This window comes from Papaver somniferum, chromosome 2 (assembly GCF_003573695.1).
Source record: "Papaver somniferum cultivar HN1 chromosome 2, ASM357369v1, whole genome shotgun sequence".
Classification (NCBI taxonomy): Eukaryota; Viridiplantae; Streptophyta; class Magnoliopsida; order Ranunculales; family Papaveraceae; genus Papaver; species Papaver somniferum.
The window spans coordinates 34,407,831-34,426,196 of NC_039359.1; the positions used below are offsets into that span (position 1 = coordinate 34,407,831).

At 37.2% G+C, this 18,366-nt stretch overlaps 1 long non-coding RNA gene across 7 annotated transcripts; it reads left to right on the forward strand.

Moving 5' to 3' along the window:
- Positions 1 to 243: 243 nt before the first annotated feature.
- LOC113347340 lies at positions 244 to 4,366 on the forward strand. Of its 7 annotated transcripts, XR_003358890.1 has the most exons (11): positions 244 to 528; positions 1,185 to 1,388; positions 1,706 to 1,967; positions 2,047 to 2,146; positions 2,249 to 2,370; positions 2,466 to 2,547; positions 2,644 to 2,778; positions 2,875 to 2,929; positions 3,127 to 3,244; positions 3,335 to 4,021; positions 4,135 to 4,366. It is a non-coding gene; the product is annotated as an uncharacterized LOC113347340 (long non-coding RNA). The 7 variants fall into 7 exon arrangements; XR_003358891.1 differs by having other exon boundaries at positions 1,706 to 2,150; XR_003358894.1 differs by having other exon boundaries at positions 1,706 to 2,146; positions 2,875 to 3,009.
- The last annotated feature ends 14,000 nt before the right edge of the window (positions 4,367 to 18,366 follow it).

Sequence of the window (18,366 nt, forward strand, 5' to 3'; positions counted from 1 at the left end):
ATTTGTGTTCTATGAAACATGCATGTCATCTAGTCACATGTATAGGTTGTCACTTTATCAAGAGTATAAAACAAGGTTTGGCGAAGTTTTCCAGTGTTAGTGGTGGTCAGGATTTGTCCTCACAAACATAAATCAGTGGATGTTGTTCTATGTGCCACATCCTACAACTCGTACGTGTGGCGTTCATACCAATCTTATGAATGAAAATTCAGGGATACACCCAACCGCACACCCCATCCTTCTCTCACTGCATCGTTGTCTCCCCCTGGCTCAAATGCAGAACATCGTTCTCGCTGCTGTGAAAAAAAAAGACAATCCATCGTTTATTTTTCTAGCCTTTTATTGAAACATGGAACATGAAGATTTCTTTTTAGGGTGTATTTTGTTCATAACAGCCATTGATTTATCCCATACCCCATACCTGTTGGGGATGTTTTCCCTGATTTTGGTCTTTGATTTTTTTACCAGGGAAGATGAATAAGTGCTCTGTGATTTGATATCTTTGGGAAAACAACAACCAGATTACAGGTATGATTTTGTTAGTCCATGAAGAGATCAAATTTTCTTTCAATTTTTTGTTCGTTATTTGTATAAAGTTTTTAGAAATTATTATTTTTACTTGCTTCTCTGATTCCCTAAAGATGGTATTTTTAATTCTATGTTGATTTTTTTCATGTTTCTTTATGTTTTATGTTCAAAATCCGTTTTAGAACTAGGAATTGGTTTTTGGGTTTACTACCTGGTGATCTCAATTTTGATGTTCTTACTTTTCTTATATTTTTCAAAATCCGTTTTAGACCTAATTGCTAGGTGCCATGCCAATTTATACCTGAGTTGTTTCGTCATTGAACGTTTCAGGTTATTTACTTTTAAATCTGCCGTTACAAGCCTCCTAATTTTAACCAGAGTAATTGATTGGCCTTCCATTCATGTTTTGACAGATGTTTCATTTTCTGCCCATTAATTGTCCTGACATTAATAGAATGTAAATCTGCGGCCTATATAACTAAGTCACCAGATTTTCATTTAGAAATCATGCTCAACCACCACATCTTCCCTCTTTTGAAATTCTCCGTTGTAGTGATTCCAGGTGTGCAAATTTTGCAGGGCCAGTTTCAATATGAGTTCTTTTTTTTCGCCTTATGTTTTATTCAGTTGATAACCTTATTTGTGTCGTTTTGTAGGTTTACATAATGGCTACTACAATGCTTCCCACCTCCGTCTCTGCCGTACAGACTCCGGGAATCCTAACAGTGAAAGACATTCAGAAAAAAAATGGTATCGGGCCATGGATGACCCGAGTTCGCATTGTTTGGATGTGGCATGAATCGGACTTCATGAGAACAAATGATGTTACCAGCCTTGATTTGCTCCTGCTGGATGACACCGTAAGTAGTAAAGTGAATATGATTCCAGATCATTTTCTTACATATGAGCACTACATAGTATTATGTCATGAACAACACCACATAGTATATTCTACCATAGGGAAATTGGTTAACAGCAAAACTGAGTCTTGCAATATAAATTTTTTTGGACCTAAAAATGCTTTCAATTATGTATGAAGTCGTGGTTAGTTATGACATTACTACGTGTAGATTAGATAGTATTGTAAGCATATGCAGCCTCAACAATAAATCCCTTCTATATTTTTTGCGGGTATTTTAATAACTAATGATAATATTATTACCTGATCGTATCTCAGGGTGACCTGCTACACGCAATTGTTCAGAAGAAATTCATCTGGAAATTTGAACCCCTGCTAAAAGAGGGGATGTTGTTGTGTCTTAACAATTTGACATTTGCCCCAGAAAAAAAAAATGTTCCGCCCCGCCCAGAATGACACTTTAGTTGGAATACCGATATTACTCCACTAGAAACCACCAGTGCGTCGATTCCTCGCCACAAGTTCAATTTCACCGAGCTTGAGAACCTGGCAGCTGCTACCACCAACACTTACCTTACTGGTGCCTTCAGTGAATGTTACATCTGTTGATTCCCAGACCGTGGTTAAATTACCTAATATTTCCTGATTGTTATTTGCAGATGTTGTAGGTGTGTTGACAAGCCACACAAACTTGCAGCATGTTAAGCGAAGTCCTAGCAGCGCGTGTTTCATGCGTGAACTAAAACTGGAAAACTTAAAGTAGGTCTGAGGAAAATTCAGTTAACACCTGTGACATGAATTTGATTTACTCTTTAGTGGTTACGCCTATCTCACACAGTTATATATTTCACCTGAAAACAGTGGTATGAAGCTTAATGTCACACTATGGGGTAATTCCACTTCTGAGCTTACTAGGAACCTTGAAGCGCATGAACTTAATCCACATCCTGTTGTTGCTGGTGTCTATGTCAAGCAATATCTAGGTACACAAATCTTAATGACCAAATTGGCTGAATTTGTAAACAAACTTATCTTTATTCCATCCCTGCATATTAAATCAACCCATGTGATTATCCAGGCAAGGCGTCGCTTTCTTCAACTAATACGACTAAAATTTTCTTTGACCTCGATATTCTAGAGGTCTTGCATATTAGAGAAAGGTATGATTTTTTTCACAAATTGACTCATAGGGTATTTCGAATGTTTACACACAAACATAACAAAGCATTCCAGCTCACGATTTCATATAAGCTCAGGTATTCCCGCTGAACATCGCCGCTCGAAATCACAATCCCGGCGAGAGTTGGTTACAATCAGGCAGTCAATCCATTGGCGACACTAGAATGTCAATTTCCCAATTACTGGAAACAAAGTGGGAATCTGGGTACAATGTATGGTCATGTCTGCTATTTGCCTTTTCACCAACCCAAAAAATTATACGGTTGTGTTTCTCATAATATTTTGTTAACCGTGTTACCATTTTTCAGATACTAAACAGAAAAGTCTGTCGTGCCAAGGCTATTGGTATTTCCACTGAGAAAGGTTGGTATTTTCTGGGGTGCCACAACTGCACAACTAAATTGGTTGGGAACAAAGGGGACCATTGGTGCCCTAGCTACAAGGTCCAAATAGACGAACTGGTTCCCATGTTCTGGCCATTATTCAATGCTAAAGTATTACCTGTTCCTACACTTTAAAATGACATCTACTGAAAGTGGTTTAGTTCATGGTTTATGCAGATACCTTCTTAGTTTGGAAGTTGAGGACTCATTGGGAACCGCACTTTTTGTTGCCATGGACAGCAAGGTCCAAAAAATGGTCTAGCTACCAGCTTTGGATGTTGTTGCTAAGGGCGAGGTATACGATTTATAATTGGGAACCCCACGTTGATTTCTGATATGTTACTTAACTCATCGTAAATCTAACTATAGGATTTATTCCAACCAGGTTGAAGGGGCCTAGCCATTAATCAAGAAGTGATGGGAACGACGGAATCCATGACTACAGAAGATTCCATTGAAAACGAATCCTAATGATTCATTAGGTGGGATGGCGGAAAGAACCAGGAACCTATTATTTATTTTTTCTGAGAGGTCAAGGACTGACCCTACGAATTAAACAGATATTGAAAGAGTCAATATTCTCCCGCGAAGGCCTTATTGAATTGCTAAGTTTTTTGCAACAGTACAGGCCGCCTTTGAATCACTCATTGGTGCCTTCCAGGATTACCTCATACTGATAACTCCGTATAACATGAAGTATCTTGAAACCCCAAGCTTCACTGTAGCAAAGTTGCCTTTGCCCCCTCTAGCACCAACTCCAACCATATCTGCTTAGGCTACCGAAATCATTCATCCTGAAGATGAGCCTGTTGTTGATAATGAGCCACCTCGCAAGAAACCCTGCCTGCAGAAGATGCCCAACTCTGCGTCAGCATCCACTGTCGCTGAAGATTAAACACCATCAAGACATGCAACTTGGTTGGTTTTAGGATTCTAAAAATAAAACATCGCATAGGAAACAATCAACACATATTTTCAAACTTGAATATGGCAGCACAGATAAACTGCAGCATGGCAAAATACGTCATGTCCTATCTCAATAAACAATCACCAGGAAGAGCACTGACACAAGGTATAACAATCGATTCATAATATTTACATATGAGGATCCTTTTTTACTTAATTTTCATCTTCCAGATGTAACCAAAAAATTACTCAATATGGAACCTTCTTTCTCATTTGCAGGAACAACCTTCAATGAATCGAACAACAACAGTAGCATGACTACCATCCAAAGGGAATTACCATGCTATGCGGGAATAAAATGAAATGCGAAATGGAGGTATGAACTAATAGATTAATCTATTTACCTGTTGGGAAGACCATAAGTGTTGAGAAACCACATGTGGTAATCTCAACTTGATTAACGAAAAGTTACTGTATTTATATTGTTGCTATAATGGTGATATATTTTCTATGTGAGAATACTCCAGTTGATCATTACCCAATATGAGTGATGTAGTTTTTAAGTGGTTGTAAAGTTCGTTCAACTCGGATTATGTAGACTCGATTTTAGACTCAAATTAAAATAGAAAACTTAAAAAGAAATTGTATTCAAGTTTATAGAAAGCATTGAGACTTTGGATTCCACTAATCTCCATTTTTTATGTGATTTAATCTAGTCAATATTTATGCAACTCTTTACGTTTAAAGTGATTCTAATATCTTCGTCTAGACAAGTAGATTCTCAAAACAATAGTTGTAAATCAAAAGCATGGACCATCAAAAGATTTAACCTAAGCACGACCCATCAATTGAGAACACAACCACTTAATCAGAATCATATATTCGATTTCAGTTCAGTGCAAATAATCATAAAAGAATTACGAAAATTAAATTAAATAGAATTTACCACATAATAATTGGAAAAATGGCTTCCTCCGTCGCCTCAGCAATGGGGTTTAGCTCCTCATATTAATCACTTGCTCAAAATACATGTTTATAGCCCAAAAGTTGATTAAAAGATGAAATAGTGCTAAAGCAGTGAGTTTAAGACTGCCAGAAAGGGTCACAGAAGAACGATAAATTAAAAGTGCTGCTACGCTGTTGTTTATGACCGTCAGCAGCTGGTCGTAGTCACTGTTAAAGAACGACTGTCAGTGGGGGTCTGTTCTTCGTGTTCTTCAGCAGCAGCAGCAGCAGAAAAATATTTTGATCAAACTCTGATTTCTTCTTCTATGGCTCTCCTAAGGTTCCGAAACTTTCGACACCTCTTTTATAGACCCAACAAATCTATTTATATCTAAAAGACCGATTAAATCTCTCGAGAATCTTCCAAAATCTCTTCCTTTCTCTTCACGGCAAAATTGAGGCAATTTCGTGTTTTAGAGTTTCTACGCGTTGCTGAGCTTTCCTTTTGATTCTAAACTCTTCCTTATATATATATATATATATGAATCTTTGGGAAGGTTTATAGCTCTTTATTCTCTCTAGAATTTCCTAAAACAAGTCACACACGTGACTTTACATATTTTGCTGTTGAGGTAAAAACCCGTCGATTGAGCCCAAGTTAATCGTTTCCAACACCCATATTAGATTCCTAGACCCATAAGGAGTCTATACTATGAAAATCAGAGGTTTAGTCGACCTCAAACTCCTCCAAATCACGCACAACAAATCTGCCAGAGATGTTTCTCTTTTCCCGCCAATTTCAAAATTCAAAAGGTGAAGGTGACCTCCCCTAGTAATTAGGTTACCCCTTATCCAGGGTGCTGGGGTCCGCATAACACTTGTCCCTTGGGTGCCTTTAGTAATTTTTCTGGGATGTTTTCAACACTTTTTCGGGGTTCCTCCGGGGTATTTCTGGGATGTCTCTGGCATACTTCTGGGGTGCTTCTGGTACGTTATCTACGGAGGTTCAAATGCCACATTTTGAGCCAATTTCGACGCAAAAGCTTATTTCTCCAAAAACACCTACAAAGACATAAAATAACCAAATAAGTACAAAATCGAGCACTAATAATATTTACAATTGGGACAAATTAGACACATAAATGCGTCTATCAAATACCCCCAAACTTATTATTTGCTAGTCCCGAGCAAATCAAAACTACAAAATAAAATCATAACTCACTGTCGCAGGCATCGTCGATTGCATTTAGCGTATGCAATAAGCCTTTAAACCCCTAGGTGTCCCTAGTGGCCGAGTTATAGTCTCGGGAGGGCTTACTAGAGATATACCCACAAAACCTTAATACTCCAGACCCTAGCTATCTACAACGAACCTTGGAAGGCACTAAAGAATCTCTTTGGTTGGCATACTTATTGACTACAAGAGGAAGTACCCTGATGCGAAATTCCAATTGATGTACACAAGTTTGCACTCAAGCATACTAAAATTCATATATAAGTGACACAGCTCTACTCAGATAGTTGCACTATGGACATCAAATTCGGAGTCAAACTAATCACATGGAAAGATTAAGAAGATGGATATAGAGAAAAACATAGATGGTTTTGATGTTTACTAAGTGAACGGCATTTCCCATATCTGTCTGAAGGCCTCCGCCAAAATGAACCTATCCTAATGGATTGAGGTACTAGTCTGACTAATATCAACACACTGACATATACAAGGGAACCAGTGGTCGATAACCTAACTCTAGGTCAACACAACTGGCATATACAAGGGTACCAGTGGTCGACTTTATTGAATTTATTCCTTTTGGTCAAATGGTCTGGTCTCAATTTTTATTTTTTTTTCTTTTCAACTTTTTTTTTCATGGTATCTCAATCACTCTAATTCACCCTAGCATTGGTAACAACTTGAATCGTGAGCCCCACCTAATCACTTAGAGTAACATAGTTTAAAAACAAAATAAAATAAAAATAGAAGTGAAAAGGACTCAACGAGATATGGTGAAACTATCATGTTATTTCTAACACCTGAGCCCTGTGCTTTTATGAATAGACTCTTTAGATGTTGCCATCTAATCAGATTGGTTCCTCAACTCCTACAACCAACATGCTTCCATCCATTTAGATTAGTTAGTGCAATCCTAAATGGCATAAATTTCTAAGCTCTGGAGTTTATTTATTCATACTGCAACTAAAAAGTTTCTCCCATACCCCCAAACTTAAATCTAACATTGTCCTCAATGTTCTAAAGATAAAATTAAAAGCATGAACAATGAGAAACTGTTACCATTTGAAGCAAAAGAGATAATGAAAGATATTACCATGTTGCATGAGATTGGGTTACCTCCCAAAAGGTGCTAAATTTAAAGTCTTCAGCCAGACGTCAAATACCACAAAATGGCTAATTACCTTTGAAATCATATATCAATAGTCGAAACAACTGTGGGTCAACAAAAGCAAATAAAATTGCCACAATTATCAGACAACTGCACCAAATCAGAAAAATGAACAGACATAGGACATCCTCATCCAAGGTTTCCTGCAAGACAACTGGGTTTTTCTATTGTGCCCATTTGGGCTTCATATGAGTGTCTTGACAAATTGACTCATTCGAACAACAAGTCTTTTGAATTTCCTCCTGGACAATATCAGGAGGATCCGGTTGCGGAGTCGGAAGTGACTCAAGTAATACCTTAGGTAAACTAGGCTCGAATCCCAAGTTAGGGACTTCTAGTGGAGATAATTGACCATTACTACCCCCAAACTTAGGGTAGTCAGTATTCTCGGACAAACCTCTAACTATTGCTTGAATTTCTGGATCCTCAGAGTCTTTAAAATACTCAAGAGCTTCTTCTAGTTCATTACCCCCAAACTTAGGGTCAACACTACTCTCCGTAAGGCCTAGCACTATGGCTTGAATCTCAGGGTCCGTAGAGTCTTTAAAGTACTCAAGAGCTTCTTCTAGTTCAAAAGTTTGGTCACCTAACTGACTTAAGAGAATTTCCTCATCAAGTTCATCTAAGGAATCACCAAATAAAGTGTCGTCCCAATTATCCTGAGTTAGATCCTGAACTAAAGTGCTAATCATATTCACTTCTTCTAAATCATCGGAAGGTTGTCTATTAACATTAAAGACATTTAGTTCAGTGGTCATATTACCAAAGGATATGTTCATAAGTCTGGTCCTACAGTTGATGACAACGTTAGATGTGGCTAAAAATGGGCGACCTAAAATCACCGGTATTTGAGCACTAGGATCCTGAACATGCTGAGTATCTAGAACAACGAAATCCACTGGATAAATAAATTTATCAACCTCAATCAGAACATCCTCTATGACACCACGAGGTATTTTGACAGACCTATCAGCTAATTGCAATGTCATTTTTGTCGGTTTCAACTTACCAAGACCTAGCTGGTTGTATACATGATAAGGTAGTAAGTTCACACTAGCTCCTAAGTCAAGCAATGCCTTATCTACTGAATAATTACCGATCAGACAAGATATGGTGGGGCATCCAGGGTCTTTATACTTAGGGGTAGTTTGGTTCAGAAGGATTGAACTTACCTGACCAGCTAAAAAGGCTTTCTTATGGACATTAAGCTTACGCTTTCGTGTAAAAAGGTCCTTAAGGAACTTGGCATAAGCAGACATTTGCCTAATTGCTTCTAATAAAGGGATGTTAATATTTACCTTCTTAAATATCTCTAGTATTTCGTTGAAAGTCGACTCTCTCTTTGTTGGAGCTAACAACTGTGGATATGGGGCTTTGGGTACAAAATGAGACCTGTCGGGAACCACATTGGCATCACTAAAAATTTATCGGTTTCTTCAGTTAGTGTCTCCTTCTAGGGATCATCTTGGGAACTATAAGGTGGATCTACAGTATGTCCACTATTAGGCATGGCTACCTTATTGTCTACCGTTTTACCACTCCTAAGGGTTGTGACAGAATTCACTTGATTAAATAGTTTTGCACCTACTTCATTAACTCCTCTAGGGTTGGGTATCGGTTGACTAGGGAACTTTACCTTTTTATCTTAGAGACTCATTGATCAGACTAACCTGGTCTTTCAATTCAGAAATGGCCTGACTATGTTCTTGTCCTATCATATTACTAGCTTATATGCTTTGTGAAAGCAATTGACGCATATTTTCAGTATTTTGAATAAACGAGGTGAGAGTTTCCTCTAGACTTAAGATTTTCTTATCAGACTGATTCTGAAACTGAGTTGATCCTGAAGTATTCTTAGTATAGCCAAAACCTGGGGGAACTTTAGAATTACTAAACTGACCTTGGTCCTTAGACCATGAAAGGTTCGGATGGTTTCTCCAACCAGGATTATAGGTTTCTGAATATGGGTCAAACTTCTGACGGTTATCAAACCTAGTGTTATTATAGAGAGAATTGGCTTGCTCTTTATTATTCTGGCATTCCCAAAAAGGCTCTACTCTACCACTAGTGTGACCCAATTCTAAAGCTTCTAACCTTTTTGTTATAGCAGCAATTTTGGCATCTGATTCATAGCCTCCTTCTATCCTATTAACGTTTCCTCTACCTAGAAGAATTGTTTTCTTGGGTTCCCTACTATATTCCCATTGCTGGGTCTTTTCGGCGATTTCATTCAAAAATTCCATCGCCGCATCAACAGTTTAGTTTTTAAGTGGTAGTAAAGTTCGCTCAACTCGGATTATGTAGACTCGATTTTAGACTCAAATTAAAATAGAAAACTTCAAAAGAAATTATATTCAAGTTTATAGAAAGCACTGAGACTTTGGATTCCACCAATCTCCAATTTTTATGTGATTTAATCTAGTCAATATTTATGCAACTCTTTACGTTTAAAGTGATTCTAATATTTTCGCCTAGACAAGTAGATTCTCAAAACAATAGTTGTAAATCGAAAGCATGGACCATCAAAAGATTTAACCTGAGAATGACCCATCAATTGAGAACACAACCACTTAATCAGAATCATATATTCGATTTCACTTCAGTGCAAATAATCATAAAAGAATTACGAAAATTAAATTAAATAGAATTTACCACATAATAATTGGAAAAATGGCTTCCTCCGTCGCCTCAGCAATGGGGTTTAGCTCCTCATATTAATCACTTGCTCAAAATACATGTTTATAGCCCAAAAGTTGATTAAAAGATGAAATAGTGCTAAAGCAGTGAGTTTAAGACTGCCAGAAAGGGTCAGAAGAACGATAAATTAAAAGTGCTGCTACGATGTTGTTTTAAGACCGTCAGCAGCTAGTCGTAGTCACTGTTGAAGAACGACTGTCAATGAGGGTCTGTTCTTCGTGTTCTTCAGCAGCAGCAGCAGCAGAAAAATATTTTGATCAAACTCTGATTTCTTCTTCTATAGCTCTCCTAAGGTTCCCAAACTTTCGACACCTCTTCTATATGACCCAACCAATCTATTTATATCAAAAAGACCGATTAAATCTCTCCAGAATCTTCCAAAATCTCTTCCTTTCTCTTCATGGCAAAGTTGCGGCAATTTCGTGTTTTAGAGTTTCTACGCGTTTCTGAGATTTCCTTTTGATTCTAAACTCTTCCTTAGATATATATGAATCTTTGGGAAGGTTTATAGCTCTTTAGTCTCTCTAGAATTTCCTAAAACAAGTCACACACATGACTTTACATATTTTGTTGTTGAGGTAAAAACCCGTCGATTGAGCCCAAGTTAATCGTTTCCAACACCCATATTAGATTCCTAGACCCATAAGGAGTCTATCCTATGGAAATCAGAGGTTTGGTCGACCTCAAACTCCTCCAAATCACGCACAACAAATCTTCCAGAGATGTTTCTCTTTTCCCGCCAATTTCAAAATTCAAAAGGTGAAGGTGACCTCCCCTAGTAATTAGGTTACCCCTTATCCAGGGTGTTGGGGTCCGCATAACACTTGTCCCTTGGGTGCCTTTAGTAATTTTTCTGGGATGTTTTCAACACTTTTTCGGGGCTCCTCCGGGGTATTTCTGGGGTGTCTCTGGCATACTTCTGGGGTGCTTCTGGTACGTTATCTACGGAGGTTCAAATGCCACATTTTGAGCCAATTTCGCCGCAAAAGCTTATTTCTCCAAAAACACCTACAAAGACATAAAATAACCAACTAAGTACAAAATGAGCACTAACAATATATACAATTGGGACAAATTAGACACATAAATGCGTCTATCAAATACCCCCAAACTTATTATTTGCTAGTCCCGAGAAAATCAAAACTACAAAATAAAATCCTAACTCACTGTCGCAGGCATCGTCGATTGCATTTAGCGTATGCAATAAGCCTTTAAACCCCTAGGTTTCCCTAGTGGCCGAGTTATAGTCTCGGGAGGGCTTACTAGAGATATACCCACAAAATCTTAATACTCCAGACCCGAGCTATCTACAACGAACCTTGGAAGGCACTAAAGAATCTCCTTGGTTGGCATACTTATTGACTACAAGAGGAAGTACCCTGATGCGAAATTCCAATTGATGTACACGAGTTTGCACTCAAGCATACTAAAATTCATATATAAGTGACACAGCTCTACTCAGATAGTTGCACTATGGACATCATATTCGGAGTCAAACTAATCACATGGAAAGATTAGGAAGATGGATATAGAGAAAAACATAGATGGTTTTGATGTTTACTAAGTGAACGGCGTTTTCCATATCTGTCTGAAGGCCTCCGCCAAAATGAACCTATCCTAATGGATTGAGGCACTAGTCTGACTAATATCAACATACTGACATATACAAGGGAACCAGTGGTCGATAACCTAACTCTAGGTCAACACAACTGGCATATACAAGGGTACCAGTGGTCGACTTTATTGAATTTATTCCTTTTGGTCAAATGGTCTGGTCTCAATTTTTTTTTTTTCTTTTCAACTTTTTTTTTCATGGTATCTCAATCACTCTAATTCACCCTAGCATTGGTAACAACTTGAATCGTGAGCCCCACCTAATCACTTAGAGTAACATAGTTTAAAAACAAAATAAAATAAAAATAGAAGTGAAAAGGACTCAACGAGATATGGTGAAACTATCATGTTATTTCTAACAACTGAGCTCTGTGCTTTTATGAATAGATTCTTTAGATGTTGCCATCATAACACTTGTCCCTTGGGTGCCTTTAGTAATTTTTCTGGGATGTTTTCAACACTTTTTCGGGGTTCCTCCGGGGTATTTCTGGGGTGTCTCTGGCATACTTCTGGGGTGCTTCTGGTACGTTATCTATGGAGGTTCAAATGCCATATTTTGAGCCAATTTCGCCACAAAAGCTTATTTCTCCAAAAACACCTACAAAGACATAAAATAACCAAATAAGTACAAAATCGAGCACTAACAATATATGCAATTGGGACAAATTAGACACATAAATGCGTCTATCAATGAGTACGACTGATGTCCAATATCCTTTTTCTTTCCAGATTTTGTGGTGATGTGTTACATGAGTTAGTCCAGGTGTAACTCCATTTCGTTCATTAGGAATATCAGAATGACCATCATCATTTAGTTCTATGGCGTGGCTTTCCACCTATTGAGTTAATTTATTGGTCACAGGTACACAGAAGACACTACATCCAATAGAAATAGTTAAAAATGGTTTGAGAACGGAACCTCCATTGACCAGTAGGTTTTAAACATCATTAATTAGCCAAGGCATACAACCATACTAAGCATACTGCCTACCAAAATCGGTGAACGAACACCTTACACATGCAATGCGACCGTGGTAGGGTGCATGCCAATACGCGAGAGCAATGGGCTGTTGTCGATCATTTTTTAGCTTTAGAAAATTTAACAATCTGTTAATATCATTTTTTTGCTATATGATATTTACAGTCAGGGGAAACATTGACTGCACTGGCGCAAATAACTTAATTCGCTGATGATTGGTGTTGCATCTACTGTCCGGAATGCAACCAAGATTTTGAGGAAAGAAGGCACGAGAAACAGTGTCCAGAGTGCTTGAAATACATGCACTCAATCCCAACATAATATTAATGTTATTATACTTTTTGTATTAAAAAAATTAACATTACATAATATCGACATAAAGGGATTGTTATACTAATCAACACTTGAACAGACTATATTTGACAATGATGGTTACTGATGGGATGGAATCGGCAATATTCCAAGCGAAAGGAACTGCATCGGAAGAATTGCTGGGACATTAGGCAGATTACTTGGTGCGAATGAACCAAGTATAGCTATTTAAATTCATAAATGACATAAAGTTTACGGTGGAAAATGACATAAACTGGTAAGGTAACTGCTGACGGCCTTCTAATTTGCAACAGGAGAACGGAATTCAGTATGTGTTCAAGGTTCTGTAAAATGTCCTGCATCGCCAGATTGTATTCCAGGTAAAGATGGGAACAGAAGGAGGTAATAGGGACAAGACTTTTGAAGTTACAAAAGCATTGATCAAGAGAAACTGCTGGGCACAATTATATGTTGAAGATTTAATGACAGGGGTTAGCATATACACTACCTCCTCTATAACGTAACGGGTACAGATTCCAAACATGCGTTCTAATGAGTGTTATAAAAATTACAGGAACAACATGCCACGCTGGAGAGTTTGTATCATCCGTTTGATGCCAAAAAATACTATTTGGATGCAATAAAATCCTATTCTCAACCTATTTGGAGGATCGGCAACATGACAATAACAAATGAGTCGGCCGAAATGAAAGGTTTAACAGATGTAATGGGGAAATGTGCTATCAAAGAGGAGTATGGGGAGACTTCTATGGAGGATATCGATTAGTTGAGTTCAATGATAAGGGAGCTGCTGACAAATAAAAAAAATACTAGGAATCGTCAATCATGTTTATTTATGTCTCTGCATTTTGTTTTACTGTGTTTCCCTTTCTGCGTTAGTACGTATGTTTCTGTTACTGCATTCGGTTGAGGTGTAGCTCCCTTTTCTACATGTTAATCTTAGTACCTTTTATGTGTTTGAGAGACACAGTTAAATTTTAAGAGATTCACTGTGTAACCGTGCTGATATGCTATGATAAGATTTATTCTGTTCTCAATCAAATTTTGAAGATATATGGGATTAAACAACTAATACCTATTAATAAGGCATATGTGTCCTACTTAATTGAGACTATTTCAACTTTTATGGGGAATGTGAATATGAGCAATGTTTTTAAATCTGATTGATTTGGGCCCAACGAGGAACTGACGTGCACAATAATTGGTTGAAGATTTGATGGAAAGGGTTCACGTATATACTGAACCTTCGAAAAGGAAATACGGGGACAGAGACATGATTTTTATATTAAAACATAGATATTATTTTCACGAGAAAATAAGATGAAACTGGAGAAAATTTTTATTTTTATAAAAATTACAAAAAAGGAAAAAATAAAATAAGGAAATTCCATGTGAATTCTTCTTCCTTTTTTGAAAGAAAAGATAAAGAGAATTTCATTAAGGCACAAAACCAGCAAAGGAAACATTTTTCACTCTCTAATCTAGACCTGACACAAGGTGGGAGTTCAGAGCTCCATTTTCTAGCACAATTATTATTTCTAGCATACTTAGCAAGTAGATCAACTACTTGGTTACACTTCCTATTTCTAAAACAGAATTGAACACTACCTAAATATTTAACTAGATGTTGACATTCCCTGATAACATTTGCATCTTCCCATATGGTGATGATTTGGTTGCCCTTTATACTTTCCATAACCTCCTTGTTGTCTCCTTCCACTATAACATTCTGCAACTGCAACTGAATGATCCACTAAAGAGCTTTTAGAACAGCTGCTGCTTCAGCTTGGGAAACATCTCTAGCTCTTTCTACCAGAGTCCAGGCTTCCACCATCCTCCCTGTAAAATCTCTGATGATTAGAGAAATACCAGCAGTAAAATGATCAGGTAAAATAGAAGCATCAATGTTAATCTTTAATTTTCCTGCAGGAGGAGGCATCCAACTATTGGAAATTCTATTAGCCTCAGTTCTATGCATATTGTTTCCTGCAACTTGTTCAATGTTAGTGCTTGGAACTATGTGTATTTTATTTTCTATGCAGAAAGTTAGAATCCTGTGTTTTAATCCTGAACTTGTACAGCTGATGTTGTTGAAGATGAGCTCACATATGGATTTCCAAATGAACCATATAGTGATAGTAATAAGATTTATTCTTGGTTTTCTGTGGAAACCTATGTTGTTATTTGGATTGGTCCAGCTTCTTAGCCATTGTTGGATATTTGTTATGATGCTAATATCTTGAAGGATCTTTGGAGCAACAACATTCCAAACATTTCTTGCATAATTGCATTGAATCATATGAGTGATGGTTTCTTGATCTGAGTTGCATCTCTGATATTGCACTTGCTGAGTTTGATTGTATCTAACACATCTTTCATTCACTGGTATTATATCATGAGCTACTTTCCACAAGAATAACTGACATTTATGAGGAATTTGCAGGTGCCATAAGCTGAGCCAGAACTTTGCTTTTTCCTCCTTGTGAGCCAGGTTCTGATTCTTTTGACATAGAATAGCCTTGTAGGTGGAATTAACTGTGAATTGATCACTTCTGGCTAGAGACCAAACTATTTTATCTTCTTGTTGCATTGATGGTCTGATATGTGAGATTTTATGTATTTGATCTTGAGTGAAGTATTTCTGGAGAGAGTCTAGATTCCAACTCAGTGAGTGAGTATCAATCAGTTCATGCACTTTCATGTAGTAAGGGTATTCTTCATAGTTGGAGAAATTTTGTTGGACTTGTTGAGCAGTGAACCCTTCTATCCAGTTATCTCTGAAGGCATAGACATTTTTTCCATTCCTAATTTCCCATATGTAGAATTGCTTCACCCATTTGATACCAGTACATATGCCCTTCCATATGTCATTCCCATTATTTGAAATATCATCCTGCAAGATATCTTCCTCTCTAAAATGTTTTACTTTTAGAACCTCAGCCCATTTCTTGTCTTTTTCTTGGACCAGTCTCCAAGATAGTTTAGTGACCATGGCTTCATTAAATATTTTCAAGTTCTTGAACCTCAATCTTCCCAATCTTTTTGGAATACTGATACTTTCCCATGACTTGAAGTAGCCTCCTTTAGCTTGCTTTTTGTTCCACCGGTATCTTCTTTGAATGGCTTGTAATTGGTTTATATTTTGTTGGGGTAGAATGAAACAACTTATCTGAAACTGGGCCATGGAATTAGTGACAGCTTGTATTTGTGTGGTTCTTCCAGCTTGATTTTTTATGCCAGCTTGCCATTGAATAAGTCTTCTCTGCATTTTCTCTTGTATGTTGGTGAAACATTTTGTTTTCTTTCTCCCAATAAACAGATTGATCCCAAGGTATTTCTCTTCCACTGGCATGACATTCATGTTTAGAATATTGCGTATTTGTTGCTTAGCTACTTCATCCAGTTTTTTGTTAAAGTGAATGCTTGACTTATTGAGATTCACCATTTGCCCAGAAACCTTGCAGAACTTATTGATGATGTCTTTGAGATTGCTGATGGAGTTCACATTTGTTGAAGAAAATAGAATGCAGTCATCTGCAAAGAACAAGTGGGATATTGAAGGGCTTTTTTTAGCTGGGTAGATAGGTGTTATGTTTCCATTATCCACTGAAGCTTGAATCATTCTGCTGAATCCTTCCATGCATATGATGAATATATAAGGAGATAGTCTATCTCCCTGTCTTATACCTCTTGTTGGTTAAATTGTTTCAATTGAAGACCCATTTAGGAGGATGGAGATAGTGGTGGTGGATATGTATTGATTAACCAGTTGACACCAATTATCTGAGAATCATAGTTTTTTGAGAATGTTGGTGATGAACTTCCACTCCATTCTGTCAAATGCCTTGGACATATCCAGTTTTATGGCAATTTCTCCATTACTATTTTTAGTGTTCTTCATGTGTTGTATGACTTCATGAGCAATGATTGTGTTGTCCATATGTTCCTTCCAGGGACATAAGAAGCTTGCCAGGGTGAGATTATTTTGTGTAGAAGAGGTTTCATCCTATTTGTCATGATTTTGGAAATAATTTTGTAGGATATATTGCATAAACTTATGGGTCTAAAATCTGAAGGGGTTTGAATACGGTTATTTTTTGGTATGAGGGTTTGAAAGGTGTAGTTAAGTTCTTTGAGTAGTTTTCCTTTCTTGAAGAATTCTTGAACCATTTTTATGACATAACCACCAACTATATCCCAATTTTGCTTATATAATCCTGCTTGAAATCCATCAGGGCCTGGAGCTGACCATGCATTGATCTGGAACACATTTTTCTTGATTTCTTGTTCAGTTGGAATTGCTGTGAGCTCCAGATTCTCAACCTCTGAAATACGGGGGTAATAAGATTCAGAATTTTATTGTCATCTTCAGGCTGGCTTGAAGTAGCTATTTCTTGGAAGTGTTCTTTGAGAATAGCTGCAATTTCTTCTCTTGTATCCTTCCATTACCATTGCTTGTCTTGCAGTTCATCTATTTGGTTGCACCTTCTTCTGTAATTAGCTTGAGCATGAAACACTTTGGAGTTCTTATCCTGGTATTTGATCACCTTTTCTCTTTATTGTTGATAGGCTATTCTGTTCTTGACCTCATAAAGATTCTTTAATTGTTGTTGTAATCTTTGATGCATCTAGTTGTCTATTACCTGTTGATTCAGACAATTTTGAATGTGAGCTTGTGTTTCTTTAATTTTCATGTCTGTGTCTCCATATTCTTTTATTCTCCACTCTTTCAAGCCTTTATTAGTAACTCTGACCTTGCTTGTGAATTTGTAAGCTTCAGATCCTTGAGTGTTGCATTTTCATCTTCTTTTGATTTCTCTTTACAGGTTTTGTTGGACACCCAATGTTCATAGAATCTGTAGGGTTTACTTAGGTTTTCTGATTGAGGGTTAGTGATTAACAGGATTGGAGCATGATCTGATCCAGAAGGGATAAGGTTTTTAGGGTGGCATTTGGAAATAGGTGCATCCAAGTGGATAAGCATAATGCTCTATCTAATCTTGTTCTGACTTGGTTTAGTTGATCTCTATGATTTGACCATGTAAAAGGGCACCCTGAGAATGGTATATCCATTAGGCCTAATGATTTGACAGTGTTTACAACAATTGGGTGAGATTGAGTTGGGTTAATGGAATAACTTTTCCTTTCATAGCTGTATAAAGTAGAGTTAAAATCTCCCATTATGACCCATGGCATGCTCATATTTCTTCCCATTTCTTGTATAAAGCCCCATTGAACCTGTCTATCATATCATTATCATATGAAGAACTATACATACAGGTTAGAAACCACTCTTTGTTAGCATCACTGTTTTTATAATAACATTCACCATAAATTTAGAGCTATGAATGAACTCTAGATTCAAGCCATCTTTCCATAATAAGGCTAGCCCACCAACTCTAATTTTATCTTCATTGCACCAAATATTGGGATATTTCATTTGTTTTAGCAAGTAAGAGGCTTTTTCCATAGTTGATTTGGTTTCAGAGAGAAAAACAATATCTGGACTGTAATTGAAAATGCAATTTTTGAGGTGATCTC